This window comes from Haliotis rufescens, unplaced genomic scaffold (genome assembly GCF_023055435.1).
Source record: "Haliotis rufescens isolate VD_foot unplaced genomic scaffold, xgHalRufe1.0.p SCAF_30, whole genome shotgun sequence".
NCBI lineage: Eukaryota > Metazoa > Mollusca > Gastropoda > Lepetellida > Haliotidae > Haliotis > Haliotis rufescens.
Genome location: NW_025964002.1, coordinates 3,000,376 through 3,020,929, shown reverse-complemented (window position 1 = coordinate 3,020,929; position 20,554 = coordinate 3,000,376). Strand labels below are relative to the sequence as shown.

Sequence of the window (20,554 nt, the reverse complement as noted above, 5' to 3'; positions counted from 1 at the left end):
AACCTTGTCAGGGTCTGACTGGAGGTCATCTTTAGTGAGTATGTGTCCCAAATATTTAACCTCTGTCTGCCTGATGGAGCTTTGGTCATAGTTCAGCTTCAAGTTTTTCAAACTTTTCCAATCACTTGGTTCAGAATTTCATCATGATGAGCCGTGTCGACACCTGCAATCAGAACGTCATCCATGATGGGTGCTGCATCACAGATGCCCTCGAGTTTCTGATCAATGATTCTCTGGTATATCTCGGGATATGGATATGGATTCAGAATGGAGTCGAAGCCAACGGTATCTACCGATGGGAGTGTTAAAGGTGGTTAGGTATGAGGACTCCTCATCGAGTTTGATCTGTACAAAGCCTGACTTTGCATCTAAGGTCGAGAACACTTTGGCCTGGGGAATGTTTGCTACCACTTCCTCAACTGTCTTAAGTGGTCGGTGTTCTCTATTCAAGTCCTTAGGGTCAATACAGATCCTGATTTTCTCCTTCCTGACTGAGACTACCATTGAGCTAACCCATTCAGTTACCCGGGTTATGTATACATTCTCCTCCATTTGCTGGAGTTCTTCAACAATCCTTTCCTTGAGCTCTGCAGGTTGTCTGCATGGTGGATGAACGACACGTTTAGCCAATGGATCTTATTTGATGCGATACTCTCCAGGGAGAGTGCCTGTGGTTTGGATGAGTTCTGGTAAGCACAGAATCTGTGGTCATGTTAACTCGAATTACTAGTCCTAATTCCTCGGACGTATCTCCACAGATTTCCTGGTCCAGATCTACAATTAGAAAGTGTGTATCAACTGTTTTCTTGACATAGGTTAGAGGAAGTTTGACAGTTCGTAAGGGGCGAATCTTGTGATTCGAGTAGGATTACAGTCTCGTTGGTGACTATTTCAGGTCACTAACTACTTTAATGCGGTCATACACTGATTTCACAATGAATTACACTTTGCTCCTATGTCAAATCTGAATTCTATTTGTTTTGTTCCTATTTTCAAAGTTTCGGTCCACCTGTCACCTTCAGCTCCAATTTTGTTCACACTCTCTGTTGCGAAGGTGTAAATGTGGATTATGTCTTCGGATTCTGAACAATCATCTGAGTCATCAGTCTCATATTCCTGAAGTGTGTTGACTTGTTGTGATTTTCTCTCTTCCCAGTTAAGAGTTTTGTAGATCTCCCTGCCTTGTCTACCGATCCACATTCCCAGCCAACCCGTCTTATCTTTATCACATGCCTTAGACAGTGGACAGCCTTAAACGTGATATGCTGTTGAAAGCGCTGAAATTCTTGGAACATATCAGTTGCGTCCTAATCTAGGGTCGGTTGTTCAAACTGGAAACTTATTTTAATTTTTGTCCGGTTCAGATCATTGGCAAATTAGCACTTGTCAACGCTTTCAGAGTCAATTGTCGATAAAACAGATACACACAAGACGCCTGTTGTTCTAAGGGTCAGATTCGTTAAGTTCGGACAGTTTTCTGTGCATATTTCAGCGGGATTCGCCGTCTTCTGACACCATGTATCAAAACATGACTGACACTGTTATTGGCTTGCAGCATGTGTGTCTTTACTTCCGGTCGCTTACAACAATGAAAACCGATGTCGCTTAGGGCATTGACCATTAGCTTATAACGTTAAATGACCCACCCAACCTACTGGACACACACTGGCAAACAGGACATCGGTGGGGCCAGACAGGTGAGTATAAGTTCACCCTGGGGAGCACTAGTGGACCAGTGGTCTAAAATGCAACAGATTCGAATGAATTATGATTATTGGGTCGTCAGGATTTTACTGAACTTGTGAGCATCTACGGTAACCTTCGTCATTTGGGGTGTTCCTCCGGGATTTGCCCCCTCCAGGATTTAGCAAAAATAACTTGAGTTGATTTATGTATGCAAACCTTTTTATAAAATCTTTAGGTTGTAGACTGGTGTTGCTATTTCTATATAGGTCCTACAGGTCCATTGTACATCTGTAGGGTCCTGCACGAGTACCACCAGCGGGTACACCGGATGTACTCAAGGAACTGGTGGTTATATGACGATTCGGCTGGAACATGAGCCAGCGTGTCAGAGAGCCTGTGAAAAATCTGTGTATGTGGAAGCAGGTGACTGCTGGGCCGATTTCCGCGAGTGAAGTTGTTCGATGGGCACATTGTACTACAGCCATGACCCGTACTTCTGCGATAGAAGAAACGGAAGTGATTGGATTTCTGAAAGTAAAGCCTCGGTGCAGTTTTCAACTCCAGTCCTGACAGTGCGACGATGCTTTGAATGTACGTATTATTTCACATTCAGGTCGGACTCCTCCTTGTTGTAAGAGACGATTAATTGGATCGGGCGGTCCTACCCTGTTAGCTGGTTAAATGAATATCATCGTTTCCTAATCGATAATCATAATGTCAATCACTGCATTGTCTGGTCCAAGCACGATTAGTCCAGCAAACTAAATTATTATATCATTCTTACTCCCGTTGCGATTCTTATTCTGACAGCTAAAGGTGGTTACAATACGACCGGCCGGTCTGATCCTCACGGCTGTTGGATTTCTCAAATATATTTTGTGTTTTAAATGTACTTTTATGCACATCATGTGCGAACACATCTGACATATAAATACAATTCATTGTTTATACACGCATCGACCATAACATCCGCGTGTTGACATTTACTTCACGATGTTGTACACACGACCTTAAGATCTTCATCCGCGTGTTTACATTAACTTCGATATTGACAGTTCTCTATTTTTCTCAACCTTCTGTTTTCAGGAAAATAATCTATTTTTGAAAAAAAAGTTGTTGTTCAATACTTGTCAGTAGTGTCTTGAGGGAATTGAAGGACGATGACATCACAGAATAGCTCCAGCGTTTCCTGTCTACGTGTCACCGCTTTTGAGGTACAACAGAGCATACTCTTTCTACGAAGATTACAAAGAGCGTCATACGACGCTTGCTTAAACGTTACATCATTCAAGGCCTCAATAAAGATTTAAAAGAGTTTATGGTAGACATGTGGAGGAAGTTGTATTTTTGCAATGTCATTAATCATAAATTAAGGAATGAATAAATAAACAACATAACAAAAAGAATATTTCGTTTTCAATGATCTTACTACAAGGTACACCTGGTTTTTATCTATCGTGAAGATGTCCGATTTTCGATCACAAATCACCTAATGTCGTTTATCCGACATACCCGTTAATCCGACATAATCATATGCATCCAACCATGTCGGATTAACGGGACTTGACTGTATTTGCTATAATTTGCTACATTTTACTCGGCAGTTGTTAAGCAATTGTTTGCTCGGCAGTTGTTTAGCAATTGTATGAGCAGCTGTTTGGCCAGTTGAGATTCTTCAGGACTGAGTTGCATTTTTCAGTAAGAACCCAAACACTTTGTTCCATATGTCGACCCGAGAATGCAAAATACGAAATCATTTCTTTCTTTCGGGTAAGTTCTTTATTCGAACTGCAGCCATCTATAATGAAAAGGCTTGGTTCTCTTTTGAATTTGTCATGGCACACTCGTAAGCAGTCTTGCAAATGTTCGCCTGGACTAACTTTGTATACCCCAAGATCCTTCATTACCCATGTTCTTGATAGATATGTTTTTTGACGTTTATAAATGGGCATAGAATAATAATATGAGCGACAAAATTGTCATAATTACCTTGTAAAATATCAAGAATAAAATCTGTTTTACCCCAATCCATTTGCCCGCAGAATATAGCACAGTGAGGTTCTTTCAGTAAAGGATTATTAATAGATAGCATACTTTGAGATTAGGAATTCAGCCAGTGATACATCTGCAAGAGCTAGATCTTTTGCGAACGTGTAAACTTCCGGACTGTGCCTAAACGAAGGGAGTCTTTTAACCTCATCCGCTTGCATCCTGGCATACCTTGACTATATAGCTGATCAGGCATACCCTATGTAGGCCATTCTACTTTAGTAATCATAGGGTTGTAGAATACCTCGGATAGTCTGGAATCTGGCGTTGAGGCATCCTCGAACAAGATTAAAATACCCTTTAAGAATCTAGCAGGCACATTCAGATTGACGTTCCCCATTGCATCACTTTTGTCCTTGGAGATCTTGCGATGGCGAAGCACACGATCATAAAAAATAGCTAGACTTCCGGTATAATGGTTACGATTTTGTCTTGCTGACTCGGGATATGTTACCATATCATATATACTTTAGTGATGATACCGTATCGTCAATGGAATAGCTGGCTCCTGTGTAACCAATGGCTTTGATTACTCTGTAGTCATTAAAAGGTGAGTTCATATTCTAACCTCTCACCAAGGGATGCTTAGTAAAAGAGCATGTGACTCTCTACAAACTCAAAGTAAAGTGCAATATAGCATCGGTATCATCAGCACTAGCAGAACCTACACGCAGTCTGTTTGGATTCTGGGCGCTTGTCGTATCAATACCTTGTTACTGAAGTTATCCCGTTCTTTCGCTGTTCTCCAGAGATCCATATAAAAGTAGTATACATTACTGTCATCAATATTCATGACCTCATTCCCACTAGTTTTCTGTACGATTGCACGGTGTTCTGAACAAACTCCCTGTTATCATCAATAGAAACCAAACTAATTGTAAAAGATAGTCGAGCTGGTCCGTTCCAGGTATGTAACTATAACATCATAAACACCAAGATTAGGAACGGGAACCAACGCCCACTTGCAAAAAGCCCTCTCAGCGCTAAGATGATCTTAACTCCCATACTTTAACATAGGCTTACACTAGTCTTAGCGCCAAGATCGTTTTGTTCAAGTGGGCCCTGAACTGACTGATGCTGATTAATGGTACTTGTAATATCAGTAATAGACTGATGGATTGCTTTGACTCCTAATGGATCGCACAGTCTACATTGTGGATTTAACTTGCTGCAGTATTGTGAAGACATTATTATGTTAAACATAAGTTTTTAATGTCTGATATAAAATGGAGAATATTGATCTACAGCTGAAGCAGCAGGAGGAGAGACTGGTGAAACAAGCTTCTTAGGACTATGGTGAGAATTAATCTCAAACTAAATTTTCAATCTGCTGTGAATGATTATTATGATGCCTTAAAAGCAGATAAGAAATATGTTACTCCTATTGGTCGTAGTTTACAATAGCTAGTAAATATAAATTGTCAATGCAAGAGAATAACCAGCCTAAATTTTCTGCCGAAACAGATTCCACTTGGCGTAAAGAGCAAATAGCTGTGGAACTTCAATGAATGGACCATTGAAAATCAGTGATGACACCAGGTGTTCGCGAAAAGGGTAATTACTGATTTTGTTGAAACTGATTAAAACGGTATGTTTGCTGTGTACAACTGCAGAGATTTTGCTGCGAATAAGTAAAGAAAAATGTTAAGAAATATATTCGTTTTGCAAGGAATGTTGCGACTGAATGGTTCTCCAGATATTGATCGTATGCATTCTCGTAGCAGACGATGACAGCCCAGAAGAAAAAGTTTCTGAAAAGACCACTAAGGTTCTGCAAACAGTGCACACAGATCTTGGAATAGCAGCGGCCGCCATAGGTAAAGATCATTTGAAAGACATACAACATGATAAAGAGCTGCAGATGAAGTTGTTTTAAAATATTGAATACCATCAATGATTCTCCATCAAAGTCAACATGTTTGCAATAAAGTACAGTGATTACGAGGCCTTGACAAGACGATGCGGGGATCGCTCATGAATAATATAGCCAAGCTAGATGAACTCGACAAGAATATAGCTTATGAGAAAACAAAACTTTCCCAGGTAGAAGAAGAATTCAGTAGACTCTGTATTGCAGAAAGATTGTGTAATTTAGAAGACAAAAGATCAGTCCGCTTTGAAGTAGCTTCCACTAATAGAGAAGAAATTCGGTCACAAATCAATTGATTTCAAGAAACTATTGATCATGTTCTCAATAATGATACTCCACTGGCTGAAAGAATTAAAACATTGCTCAGAGAACAGGGGATGACCATTACCAGTATTTTAAAGTGAGGTGAAGTGAAATGGATTTTAAAGCTGCGTCCAAGATTATTGCACTTATATTGCGACGTGCATGAACGTGCGTGTGTGTTTTTGTGGCTGCTTGTACTAGTCCGGACTTATGCCGATTTATAGTGCTAGCTCACCGAGATACCATGCCGCAGTTTAACATGAATACCCAACTCAGACACAGTATACTGACTCCGAGTCCTTGTTTTACCCCCTTAATGCCGAGTGCCAGACAGGGTAACAACAAGTACCATCTTTTAACATCTTTTGGTATGACGCGGCCGGGGCTCGAACCCCGGACCTCCCGCTCTCCGGGCGGACGCTCTGCCACTAGACCACGGAGGCGGTCAACGAGTATTTTAAAAAGTTTTGGGGTTTATTACATCAACTTTGGTTTTTGCTTTAACTGGTGGTGGTGGTGGTGGTAGTGACTACGCACCTACGCCGCCTAGTGATGAGGATGACATAAAAGGGCGAATTAAAAAGCATTTAAAGTCATTAGGAGAAGCTCTAGCAAAGCTTGCAGGGAAAGCTGCATCTGCACTTCCTGGTATATGAAGAAGTATTGTATCATGGATCTTGAATTTATTTAGCTAAGACTGATACTTGGCTTAGTCAAAACTAATGGGCAGTGATTGTAGCAAACTCCCTGCTGACACACATCTGTTTTTGTAGAAATAGCAAATTCACCGCAAATATGTTCATATTCCCGCTGGTTGTAAAGATTATTGTATGCCTTCCATGCTTGATCTTGTGGTTATGGTGTACTTATTTCTGCAAGGATGCGCGTCATCGGATAGTAAACATGAAAGAAGAAAACCGACTTACTTAGTTTGTCAGTTGTTGTGAGATGAGCAGTAACAGATACAACACAGTCTGTTGTAACACACCATAAAGCAAAGTTGCGTTGGTTTTGCAAGAGCTGCATTGGATTGGAGAACTAAGCATGTAGTGTTGTAAGGTTTGTTTCTGTGAACCTGTATTTTCCAGAGATATCAGGGAATTGTGATTGGAGCTGAGCACGAGAGACATCAACAGAAATCACTGGGTGTGTGAGTTCTGTTACGTCAGTACTATTCACAGGAAAAAAAACATTCAAGTCTAGCTTGTACTTGGCATTTTTATCATAAGCACTTGTCATGTTGAAGTTATATTTTTTATGTCTTTATGTATTTAATATGTATGTTACACCCCCGGGAACAACACATAGAGAGTCTATGCAACTGCTTCGTGCTATTGATAACTCAATGGGACAACTTGAATTTTCTCTCTGTAATATACCATATGACCCACAGCGGACAAATTTAATTACAGTGTAAAGTAATAATACGATATTAATAGATAAAGATGCTCGTGTTATATCTAAAGCATACTATAGCGTAATGATGAAATTGTTAAGCCTTATGAAGTCACATATCACACTAAATAAGTCAAATGGAACACTGGCTTTAACCAGTGGTAAATATCTATTGAACTTGTTGCGGACCTGGCAAATACACTTAGATTTACAAGAAATCATGAAATACCCAACACAATAGTAAGTGGAGTCATGTTACCCAATATAACTCCCTATCAAGAGCTATCCATCCATCCTGATCAGAATAGTACAACAGACAATATTCCGTGAGAAAGTCCTTCAACTCTGCTGAGAAATATGCCCGTCAATGATGAAAAATATGATGGTACAACAGAATCTTTCTCATCATTACAGTATAAGAAGTTAAGACAGGATATTATGACAGAGGTCATATAATTACTGCATTAAGAACAAAACATCAACCAGTGCATATAGGATATTTGAATGTGTCACTTCAAAGTGAAACTAACTTTTGCACTTTCTGGTCTTTCAGACACTGAAGGATTTGATAAATCCGATAATGAATACAAGTCGTATGCTTTACACATACAAGATAATGTATACACGCTGAAAGAAGTTATATTTACAGCACCTAGTGTCTCTCTAGGAGATTTAAATGATGCTGAGATTAGAGAACCCAGCAAAAATAAACTGGGCGGCAAAAGAAAGTATAAGTCGAGTTCCATGATCGATAAAAAAATAACAAGACGAGGTTTTGTTGTGAATTATAATATAATCTAGGGAGGGATGACAAATAGAGAATCTCACCCGAGTGTCTTTGATATCAAATATATCAACACGAGTTGATAAAAGTGGAAAAATTCCGAGGCTTGCCGAGGATTTTTGCCACTTTTATCAACGAGTGTTGATATATTTGATATCAAAAGACACGAGGGTGAGATTTTATTTATAATCCGACATCATTCTTCCAACTTTTTCAATTTGTAGACAGTAATTAGAAGGGTCTTCAGTGTAAAAAGTACTGCTAACAGCTTCAGTAGCATAGCCATTAGTGATGTCATTTGATTGTGACGTCATGGTAACCAGTGACGTCACAATGGTCTGCAAAGCATTGTGATGTCATTTCATTGCAGCGATATCTACAGTGTAGATATCGCTTGATTTAATCCAAGCGATATCTCCTGTGGGAGCCAGTTTTGGATGATAAATCATTGATCAACCACAGTTTTAATGAAATTGTGCAATCACAGGTAATGTAAGCTCAAGGTAAACAATGGTGGGGTAAGAAATTTCAGTTTCAAAAGTTGTCTGAAATGTCACCAAGAAATTGTCAGACGCACTACAAGTTCATTGTCGACAAAGTTGTCTTCAATAGCGTGTATGACCTCCAGCTGCCTCAATGCATGCTGTGATACGCCGCCTCATCGATGACGTCAGTCCTCTGATGACGTTAACTGGAATTCGTTGCCACTCGTCTTTCAGGGCCTGCTGCAATTCGTGTCTGTTGACGGGAGGGCTGATGGCGTGCTCTAATCTGTCTGTCAAGATGGTCCCACAGGTGTGCAATAGGATTCATTTCGGATGAGTGGGCAGGCCAGGGCAAAACGTCAACGTTCTGCTGGTTTAGAAAGTTCCGAGTCAGTCTTACAGTATGGGGCCTGATATTGTCGTGTTGAAACAATGTCCCCTGCTGTTGGTTTTGTAAGAACGGAAGCACAACTGACTGCAACACTTGGTCTCTGTACTGCACAGCGTTCAGGTTTCCCTGTATAATCACCAAATCATGTATGATCTCCACAAACAACGCCCCACACCATGACACCTCCCCCGCCGAACAGATGGACCTCTCGAATACACGCCGGAGCCAAAAGTTCCCCTCTGCGTCGATAAACTCGTTCTCTGCCGTTATTTCGAAACAAGTTAAACCGACTTTTATCAGTAAACAGCACTCGACGCTAATTTTTCACTTGCCAGCGTCGAACCTGCCTCGCCCATCGCAGTCTCAGGCGTCGATGTTGAGCAGTCAGTACCATTCCTCGGAAAGGACGATACGCTCGGATTCCAGCAGTACTGTACGTTGGCTAATGGGGTTGTCCCAACGTTGTTGCTGCCGTCGCCGTCACCGTTACGAATCTGTTTCGGAGGTGAATGAGCCGTTTCTGACCGTCTTCCAGTGGTGTTGTCACTCGGGGTCGTTCGGTTCTAGGCCTGTCCTGTGTCCTCCCTGTCTGCCTGTACCGATGAATCAGCCTGGTTACTGTCAATGGTGTACAACCAAACCTTCTGGCAATTTGGACCTGTGTTGCCCCCATTTCGGCCACACCGATGTCTCTCTCTCTCTGCTCCTGGGACAGTCGTGGCATTTCTTTTGTGTGCTTTCATCACGTGTGGTTATACCCTGCAGACGAACGCATTTACACAACTAACATGCACGTGCAGTGTATGCCATAGGCGAGAAACCTGTAACACCATTTTTTTGTCACCGCACGAGCGCCGTCAAAGGTGGCTCGTTCGGGTGAGGTGTTTTTTGGTACCTGTTCCTGGGCAGTCATATTCCCAATACCCACTTTCCACTAGTTATCGCTGTTTTTTGGAAAATTACAAATCGCCAACCTATACTTTCTTTTGCCGCTTAGTTTAATTGTACAATCCTTTCCTCACTGATGATAAATGGATTATGCTTGAAACAAAAAACGATTGGTTACTAAATATCTTCATTGGTCCTCCATATGTAATGACGACGGGTAAGGTTCATCATTTAACTACAAAATAGAAAAGTGGTGTTATATTCATGGTTTATATTCCATTAAAATGAAAGAATGTGTTCGTTGCTCCACTATTGCAGACATAAGGCTGTATGTTAATGGGATGGCCAGCATTCAAAGATATTAGCTTATATTTGGTTACTGAATTCAATGATGTTTTACATAACTGGAAGACTATATCTCAAGGTTCTAGACCTTTGCGGGGAGCGTGATTCATGAATTTGACTTTTTAAAAGTATCACAGAGCTGTGAGTCCTCTTGATGAAGCTGACATTGTTCTTATAGCAACTAGCATGGGATTTGGTGCAGCTGGTGGTGATTTTGTTATCAACTATAATTGCTTCACCTATCGTACCTGGCATGGAAGTAGCAGTGGGAGTCACTGGACTAACAGAAATAGCTCTTAAAAATGTTTTCTCGCCGTTTGCAAAAGAAAGCATTAAGACATGATAGTATTTGTGTGCTGGCTCAGCAAAGTTAAATAGCATTGAGGATCGTATCTCAACATCGCTCGTCGACGGTAAGATGTCTGAGCAAGAATTTCGTTTAGTGTTATCAGAAAAAACAATACAATGAAACAAGAAATTCGATCAAATACTCATACGGCCAGTGGCCTTAGTGAAGATAAAACACACGCTCATAGAACAGGGGAGACAACAAGTATGGCAAGCATTCTATGGCAAAACCAGAGCACTGGAAGGGGATTATTACAGTTATGAATTTTACTAAAACAATGATGTGGATACCAGAATGATAAAAAACCTTACCCCCAAAGAAGGTGTTGACACATTTATGCTAAAATATTGACTCGTTCAAGGTAAACACAACAAACTTTTTTATATTCAGACACATGAGGTTCCCATAAGTAACTAGGTAAATAAGTAAATATAAGTTGTAATCTTAAAGTACTTGACATGTAGTGAGTGACTTTTTTTCTGCTTGAATATGAAAGCTTTATCAGTAACTGACAAAATGACTTTGTGTTGTGTTGACTACTTGACCCTTTGCCGACATGGCTGAGTAGCAGGCTGATAGCGAGGTTAGATAAGCCGTGTAGTGGGTGCTTTCAGCTCTCATGCTGCTGGACCTTAAGTCGAGATGTCTTCATGTATATGTGTTGAAAGACGCATTTTTTTAACGTTTAGTGCATTCAGCTCTCCTGCTACGGGTCGTGATTCACAGGTTGCACGTGCATGTTAATGCCAACGCCCAATGTTTGCGATGTTTGGGATGTTTGCGTGTTTCTTGGGATGATGATACTCACACACGTGTTTGTTTTAATGTGAACAGCACACAGGGATTGTTTTGCTTTTGTTTAACCGTAAAGAACGCTGGAATGTAAACTGAACAAAAAGATAAAGTCACCAAAATCCCCCACCTGTTATGTTATGTACATAAATCAAACAATGTATATGTCATATACCTCAATATACAAAAGAGACGTGTGTGAGTACAACTGACATTATGACAGAGGGCTAATCCGCAAAATGAAACCCTCATTTAATTTCAACCCTATTCCAAAATTATAAGCACCTTCATTGCAAAACCTAGTAGTTCGGTACTTGCCTGAAACCTAAAAATGAATAACATTTTATGAGTATCGACATTCGTTTGAAGTCTAACTTGTTGCCATTGAAACGCAAAACAATTGAATTGCACAAGGCACACGTTCAGTGTATGCCTGATGTGTATACAAAGCTGCTTGAAGAAATATTGAATGTTTAATGAGGTATGCTCCAGAGACATAATGTGACAGACCTCATTTGAGCTGCACCACCTCCGTGGTCTAGTGGTAGAGCGTCTGCCCGGAGAGCGGAAGGTCGGGAGTTCGATCCCCGGTCGCATCACAACAAAAGACGTTGAAAGGTGGTACTTGTTGTTACCCTGTCTGGAGCTTGGCATAGGGGCTAAAGCAAAGACCGGTCGGCTCGGAGTCGGCACACTGTGTCTGAGTGGGGTATTCATGTTAAACTGTGGCATGGTATCTCAGTGAGCTGGAGCTAGCACTATAGCCTGTGTGCCTGCTCGTCCTATAAAAGTGCAATAATCTTGAACGCGACATTCAACCCAATTTCACCTTACCTCATTTGGGCGGGGCATAATAAAAGCAAACCATTAAAAGTAAATGCGTATGTACAATGATGTACTTTAGTATACAGGAAATACATGTACATAATACTTTTGCAAACAATGACTTCAGTTCATTTACTCAAAACAGTAACGACCCCTATTATGCAGGCAGCTAAACTACATTTTATACAACAATTACTGCTACCTTGTTGTCATCCATGTATAACTATAGACCTGTGTTTTTGTCGTCAATGACTTGATGCTAAGTTAATAAATTTATTACATTTAACTATCATTATTGTTAATTAATAAGGGATGGTGATATTCAGATTACCTGACAAAGGTTCGCATATTGGCATTTCACGTGTCTGGGGTAATAAATGTTGATATTTCAAATTCAAATTGTTTTATTCATTGCAAACTGAAAGGCCATAGGCCCATAGTTCAACGTATTTACAAGGTATGGGTGTTTCTTCTAACTAACAATGCATGATGTATGTACACTGCAATATTTTGTAATAAAGTACTATTTGAGGTTGACATGACAAACAAATTAATATTTGGGTAAGTTATAAACTTCTTTGGAATGTACTTGTTTCTTAATTGACGATAGAGTTTACACGCAAGCATAAAATGATACTCATTTTCTACAACATTAATGTTACAAGATGTACAAATATTGTTAGACTTTTTAAATATATCTTTATAGATCTTTAAATCATTATATCCTGCTCTGAACTGCGCTAGCGATACTCGAAGTTTTTTTTATTGTAACAGATATTAGATTTTCTTCGAGTAAAAATAGTTGTTTGAAGAGAGAATACGTATATGTACATTTGCTGAAAACAATCTTTAGCTCTTTGGAGTAATAATGACGTAAACATCTTGACATTTCCAACACCCTGATCCATCCATGCGTATCCAAGGCCTAAACTGAAAAGGGTGATTTTGATATTTGTTGGCCAATTATTTTTATTGCGTGAGTGACTGGCATTTTGATCCAGATAGAACAGCATGTTAGAGGCTTTTACTGGGTATCGCGTGGATGGAAGAGTCGTTAGTTTTAACCAATAATTTATACAGCGCTTAAGCGAAGATATATACAATGGATATCTGCCACATTCCCCAAGTACAATACCATTTGGGGTGGAGGATCGAACCGCAATTACACGTTTACACGCATGAAGATGAACTTTTTCTATACACTCATATTTTCTATAACCCCATAATTCTGATCCATAAAATAAAAGTAAAATTGGCATTATCTTTGTATGAAACATTTGAAAGTATAAATTTGATATGTCAATATGTTGATTGATTCATCACTGTTATCTTGCACAGAGGATTTGTCAGAGGTGAGTGTTAAAATGTGTAGGTTTACTGAAGCAGACGGAACACTCCTTGGGCGTAAAGTGCTTATGCTACGCAACATACCTCGTTCAAAGGATTAGCCGATAATATGTTCATTGATTGCTCATTGCTATCTCATTCAAGGAGGATTTAAAGGACCGTGGACATCTTGAACATAGTTGTCACGTGGGCTATCTCAGCTGACCAGTGAAACTTTGGTGATCAGTTGAGAAACGAACACGGGTCATAATATCCCGAAACAATCTATATATTTGAAAATATTAGATTGGACAGTCACACATGACAAGGTTTTTCGACAGCTACAGATGTATGGGATATTCCTATATGTGGATTTTGACGGATATATTCCTCGATATGTCCTTATACTATCATTAAAAGCATAGGTCAAGATATAGTCGAAGTGTCATCCACGTGAAACATACCAATGACAAAAGTAACAACTGTTAGAGATCAGTGCCCCTTTAAGTTATAACACCACGGCCCTTTTAGGGTATGTCGTTCTGTCTCCTGCTCTCTAGAGAATTTCCGTGAAAATACCGACAGGGAATAACAGGATATATCTGTATTTCTGGTGATTGTACTCACCCAGAGTGTTGACATCGTCAATGAGGGTCACTATGTCCTGCTCCACCGGTAGCAGCCGTGGTGAATGAGGGTCACTGTGTCCTGCTCCACCGGTAGCAGCCTTGGTGAATGAAGGTGTGCATATGTCCTGCTTCACCGGTAGCAGCCTTGGTGAATGAAGGTGTGCATATGTCCTGCTTCACCGGTAGCAGCCGTCGTGAATGAAGGTGTGCATATGTCCTGCTTCACCGGTAGCAGCCGTCGTAAGAAGGTGTGCATATGTCCTGCTTCACCGGTAGCAGCCGTGGTGAATGAAGGTGTGTATATGTCCTGCTTCACCGGTAGCAGCCGTCGTGAATGAGGGTGTGAGTATGTCCTGCTTCACCGGTAGCAGCCGTCATGAATGAGGGTGTGTATATGTCCTTCTACACCGGTAGCAGCCGTCATGAATGAGGGTGTGAGTATGTCCTGCTTCACCGGTAGCAGCCGTCATGAATGAGGGTGTGTATATGTCCTTCTACACCGGTAGCAGCCGCCGTGAATGAAGGTGTGCATATGTCCTGCTTCACCGGTAGCAGCCTTGGTGAATGAAGGTGTGCATATGTCCTGCTTCACCGGTAGCCGCCGTCGTGAATGAGGGTGTGAGTATGTCCTGCTCCACCGGTAGAAGCCGACGTGAATGAGGGTTTGAGTATGTCCTGCTCCACCGGTAGTAGCCGCCGTGATTGAGGGTGTGTGTATGTCCTGCTACACCGGTAGCAGCCGCCGTGAATGAGGGTGTGAGTATGTCGTTCTACACCGGTAGCAGCCGTCGTGAATGAGCGTGTGTATATGTCCTGCTCCACCGGTAGCAGCCGCCGTGAATGAGGGTGTGAGTATGTCCTGCTCCACCGGTAGCAGCCGCCGTGAATGAGGGTGTGAGTATGTCCTGTTCCACTGGTAGCAGCCGTCGTGAATGAGGATGGGAGTATATCCTGTCCTTCCGGTAGCAGCCGCCGTGAATGAGGGTGTGAGTGTCCTGCTCCACGTGAATGAGTGTGTGATTATGACACCGCTTTAAACATTATTGTTTAATAATATTTGTATTTATATTTGCATTTCATCCTTCAATACTTTACTTTCATATTTCTACAAAACCAAGAAATGTGTTTTGGGCATCAAAATCAGTTATTGACCCAAATTTAGTTATTTTCTTACTATGAAGCCCTGAGACAAGCATGTTGCCATGTGTGGATATAAACTAGTGTCCAAAAGAAACGATACCACCTGTTTGCAACGACATAAAAGAAAAACTAAACAATGCAGAAGTTTAGGATCGGTGTTATGCTTTTGAGAAATCCTTTCACAACATCTGTACAAAAATTTCATTTCAATAAAATCTGTACAACCAATATGACAAGCCTTTAAAGATGGGTGGGGTCGAAAAATGAACATTTCGTTAGAGCACTGATCACAGAAACAACGGGAAATGTCACACCACACGTCTCAAAGTCAAGTCAGTAGCGGGTATGTCCACCGTGAGCATCAATACATGCCAGAACACGCCTACGGACTGATGACGTTGGGAGTGATGCGTTGTCATTCCTCGAGGAGACATCGTTCCAAGTCCTGGACGTTGACTGGAGGCACACGACGACGTCGGATTTGCCGATCGAGGTGTTCCCATAAGTGCTCGATGGGATTCATGTCCGGTGAACATGCGGGCCATGGCAAAACCTGTACGTTGGCGTTGGCAAGGAAGTTCTGTGTCAATCTTGCTGCGTGTGGCCTTGCATTGTCATGTTGGAAAAGGAGTCCACGAGGCTGTTGTTGAATAAGGGGCACCACAACAGGCCGTAGGATGTCATCAAGATAACGCTGTGCATTCAGGTTTCCACGAATTACGACAAGCATCGTTTTGACGTCACCACATATGCCACCCCAAACCATTAACCCTCCACCTCCAAACGGCCGGACCTGTTGCATACAGTAAGGCGCCAAACGTTCACCAAATCGTCGGTATACAAGCTGCCGTCCATCGTTTCTGAAGATGAGGAATCTGCTCTCATCAGAGAACATAACACGTGCCCAGTCCCGCCGTTGCCAACGTCGAACTCGCCTGGCCCAGATCAGTCTGTTGTTCCAGTGTCGAGGCGTCAGGAGCGGTCCGCGGTAGGGATGACGTGGCCGGATACCATACTGCCGTAGTCTCCTGTAGACGGTCTGTCGACTGATCCTGTGTCCCAGTGCTGTAGCCGCCGTGGACGTCGCTGTTACGGTGCGGTTCCTCAGGTGTAATACCCGGATGTAACGATCTTCACGGGGCGTGGTTACTCGTGGTCTTCCACTCCTGGGCCTGTCTGACGTCTGACCTGTCTGACGTAACCGCTGCATCAACCTGGTGATAGTGATGCGTGCGCAGCCCAACCTTCTGGCGACGTCGACGTGTGACTCTCCTTGTTGGACCATTCCAACGGCTCTCTCTCTCTCGATGGCTGTCAAACGTGGCATATCTTGTGTTCTTTTTGTTGCTGTGATATCAACGTGTCTGATCAGCCGTTTTATACAGTTTTTATGCACGTGCAGAACATGTAAGAGAGGGAAATGTCACTTTCACGAAATTTACGTTTTTTCCCGGAAGTGATCACGTGTTCCCGGTATTTTTTATCGACTATGCTGTGTTTGGGATGTGCAATACGAATTGGCATGTTTTCATACTAGACAATTCACTTTTGGACACTAGTTTAGATGCCCGAGGGGGTCACAACGAGCAGAGTTGCTCGACAAATAGGCTCCACATGTAAAACGGGACGTGTTATTGTATATCATTATTAGTTAAACCGGACGTAACGATGTATCAGCATGGAGAATGCCTGAAGAGATGCAGGTCTTAGACGTTCACCACTTTGCTGAACTCAAGAGCACGGGTGCTGACCATCCCAGAACCATTATCAGCGCGAATCTGGGATTCGAACCCACATTTATTCCCTTGGGGCATCCCTAAAGAATGCATCTCCATCTTATCACCATCAACAATAACCTATGAATTACATAGAAATATAGTTAAAATAATCATAAATATGTTATGAATATGTCAAAAGCTTTATGAATAGGCGCCCTCGCTGGGAGTAGATTAAAAATATGTGATCAGCTCAACTTGGAGTGGCACACTGGAGACTTTGAAGTTCTAGGTATTATTCTTAACCCGGAATTGAAGGATTTGTGGGTAATCAATACTCGTAAAAGATTAGAAAATATCACTAAACTGTTAGCAAACTGGAGAAAAGGGCATTTAACACTAATTGGGAAAATTACAGTTATTAAAACACTTGCTTTACCACAGCTAGTTCACATATTCACGGCATTCCAAATCCGCCCGATGCTTTTATTAAGAAATTAGATAAAATATTTTTTTATTTTCTTTTGAACGGAAAAACAGATAAAATAAAAGAGAAAATATTAAGAGAGAATATAAAAATGGGGGACTAAGAATGCCTGATATTAAAACTTTTGTGAAATCTCTAAAAATCTCCTTTTTAAGTAAATGTATTAAACATCAGAAATGTCAACAATATGACATTCCAGTAAAAGATTTACTAAGATTAGGTTCAAATGCTTTTATTTACACAAAAGTTTCTAACCCTTATTGGAACGATGTTATTAAAGCTTGGTGTGAATATTTTGGAAAATATGAATTAGACCTTTCTCTTATTGAAAACATTATGAATCAACCATTATGGTTAAACCACTACTTAAATTCCCCAAAGTTTTTCATAAAAGATTGGTATAATAAGGATATTTGGTCCCTAAAACATATTTGTCAGGGAAATAGATTATTCCATTTCAAATTCTAAAAGAAAGATACAATATTAAAGGGACCTTTTTGCATTATGTTCAGCTTATTTCAATTGGAAAACAGCAATTAAAAAACATTTTGATGTAGATTTATACTTTGACATGTATATTCTTCCTTGTTATCAGGACTTATTGATTTGTAAAAAAGGTTCAAGACTCTTTTATGATAAACTTATTTCTTCTGACTCACAACCTAAAATATGTAAGAAATGGGAAATTGAACTTGGTGAATGCTTAGAATGGGTTAATTTTTTTGTCTCTTTTAGAAAAGACATTAGAGATGTAAAATCGATAGATTTTCAATTTAGATTTCTGCATAGAATGATATATACAAAAAAAAGAACTTTATAAAGTGAAACTTGTCGATGATGATTTATGTGAATTTTGCAAGATAGAGAAAGAAAACTTGATGCATGTATTTTATGACTGTGAATATGTGTTCGAATTCTGGCAAAACTTGGAGGCTTTCCTGAATTCTGTGGGAAATAATCATATACTTTTTACAAGATTTAATGTATGTTTTGGTGAAATAAGTGCAAAACCTGCAAATAATCATATTATTATGTTAGTTAAGAGACACATTTTTATTTCTAGTTTAAAGAAAAGGAAACCCTCATTGGACGTTTTTAAACAAGTATTTAAGATGCTATTTATTTGGAATATCTGTCAGCAAAAACTAATAATAAGCTTAGCACTTATAACAAAAAGTGGATATTGTATTGTGGTTTACATGATGCCTTGAATCTTACATAGATTGCTGACTGTGTGTTATTATTGATTGTTTCCAATCACTTTGACTCTATTGCCAAAGAAAGACTGTAATGTTTTTCCAAGATAAGGATTACAATACTATAATTCGGTACTGTTTATTCCTTTATGATTAGCTTATCTTTCTACGATTGCTCATAAATATGGTGTTAACTACTTTCATGCCAGAACATCTTGCTCGATCCTTCATGATCAAGGCATATCCTCCAAATATGCGGTGTCAAAATGTTAATAATGCTATATATGTATATATCACTGTGTTTGTAACCACTGAAACTGGAATAAAAATGATTTGAAACCCCCCCCCCAAAAAAAAAAAAACAACAACAAAAAAACAAAAAAAACCCATGTTTTGTCAATGCAAAATAATAACCTGTCTAGATTATCCACCGAAACAGATAACATAACGCGTAAAGTTCAAAATAACTGTGAACATTATATGAATGGACCACTGACAATCAGTGAGGACAACAGGTGTTCGCGAAAAAGGTAAGCATGTCCGACCCTAGTGGTAGCGCCCATCTCAGACAATTTGCATAAAAAGTAAGTATTTATTGCCTGGCGCCGCACAGCAGTACTCCTGACATGCGACGGCGGCAGTTAACAACCCAGAGAAAACCATGTGGTCCCTGAATCGGAAAATCAAGTCACAAGTAGGTGCATTTACTGATTTTGTTGCTATTAATAAAAACGATGTGTTTATGAATCTCTCTCTCTCTCTCTCTCTCTCTCTCTCTCTCTCTCTCTCTCTCTCTCTCTCTCTCTCTCTCTCTCTCTCTCTCTCTCTCTCTCGGCGGAGTTATCCTCGCCCCAAACAATAGGGGCGAATGAGTCATCAACATGTGTGGGTATTTGTTTTAAACAAATCTGTATACTTCTAATAATGAATAATATTACGTTTCCGGAGATATTGATGTTTATGTGTGGTATTGTCGAATATATGTTTAAACATCTGTTACTTTCATAAAGGTCGGAAAGGTTTAAAGACGTCCAGCAAAAAGACGTAGTATCACTTCGGTCTTCTGATTGGTCAGTCATGTTGCTTGACTGACAATTGCGAGAGCTTCATTACACGAATAATGTAATTAGACATATCAGTTTGAATTCATAAACTTTTATCGACTGACGTTGATATATTTCATATCACAAGACATGAAGATGAGTTATTTGTTTCATTCTTTCAACTTCTTGGGTTGGTAAACAGTAATATCCATTGTCTTGATTGCAATAAATAAAGTGACCAATTTTAGTGGCAGATATATATGTGATATCATTTGGTTGTGACATAGTAGTAAGCGATGACGTCATAATGATCCTCAAATCATTGTGGCGCAATTTTATTTTAGAGCTATCGTCTGTAAAAGCCTGTTTTTGGATTATAAATTAATTTAACAATGAGATGCTAAACAAAGAATCATAAGCACAAACTAAGCAAATCCAAACGCTATGCCTTTACTTACCTCAGCGACTGCTTGCCAAGCTCCAACTACCGCCAAGACCAACACTCAACTAACCTACAGATAACCAGAGGTTGACTGAATATTGACATCAGATCCCGAGACATTGTATCCCTTTCTCATGACGTTACAGCATCGTTAAAAACGTGTATCTCCACGCCCCAAGTCTCCAGATAATAATGGAAAGCTAATTAGTTCACAAACATTCCCCGTCGTCTGCATGCTTGAAGACACTATTGTGCCGAGCTTGTATTCTTTGTGCTTAAAAGCTTCATGTGTTTTTATGTTTTCACTGCATAACAGAGTTTGTTTATGGTACACGTCTGAGGATTGGCACGGGCGGACAGTTGTATGTATTAAAAGCCATACTTGCAATCGATACCTATCGTACCATACCGTGT

At 40.3% G+C, this 20,554-nt stretch overlaps 1 protein-coding gene across 1 annotated transcript in view; it reads right to left on the bottom strand.

The window, feature by feature from the left end:
* Positions 1 to 20,327, bottom strand: part of LOC124147288 (mucin-5AC-like) — a 56,507-nt gene extending 36,180 nt beyond the window's left edge. The window contains exon 1 of the mRNA XM_046517965.2: positions 20,157 to 20,327. The gene's annotated coding sequence lies outside the window, so the exon portion shown is untranslated. The remainder of the gene's footprint in view (positions 1 to 20,156) is intronic.
* Between the last annotated feature and the right edge of the window lie 227 nt (positions 20,328 to 20,554).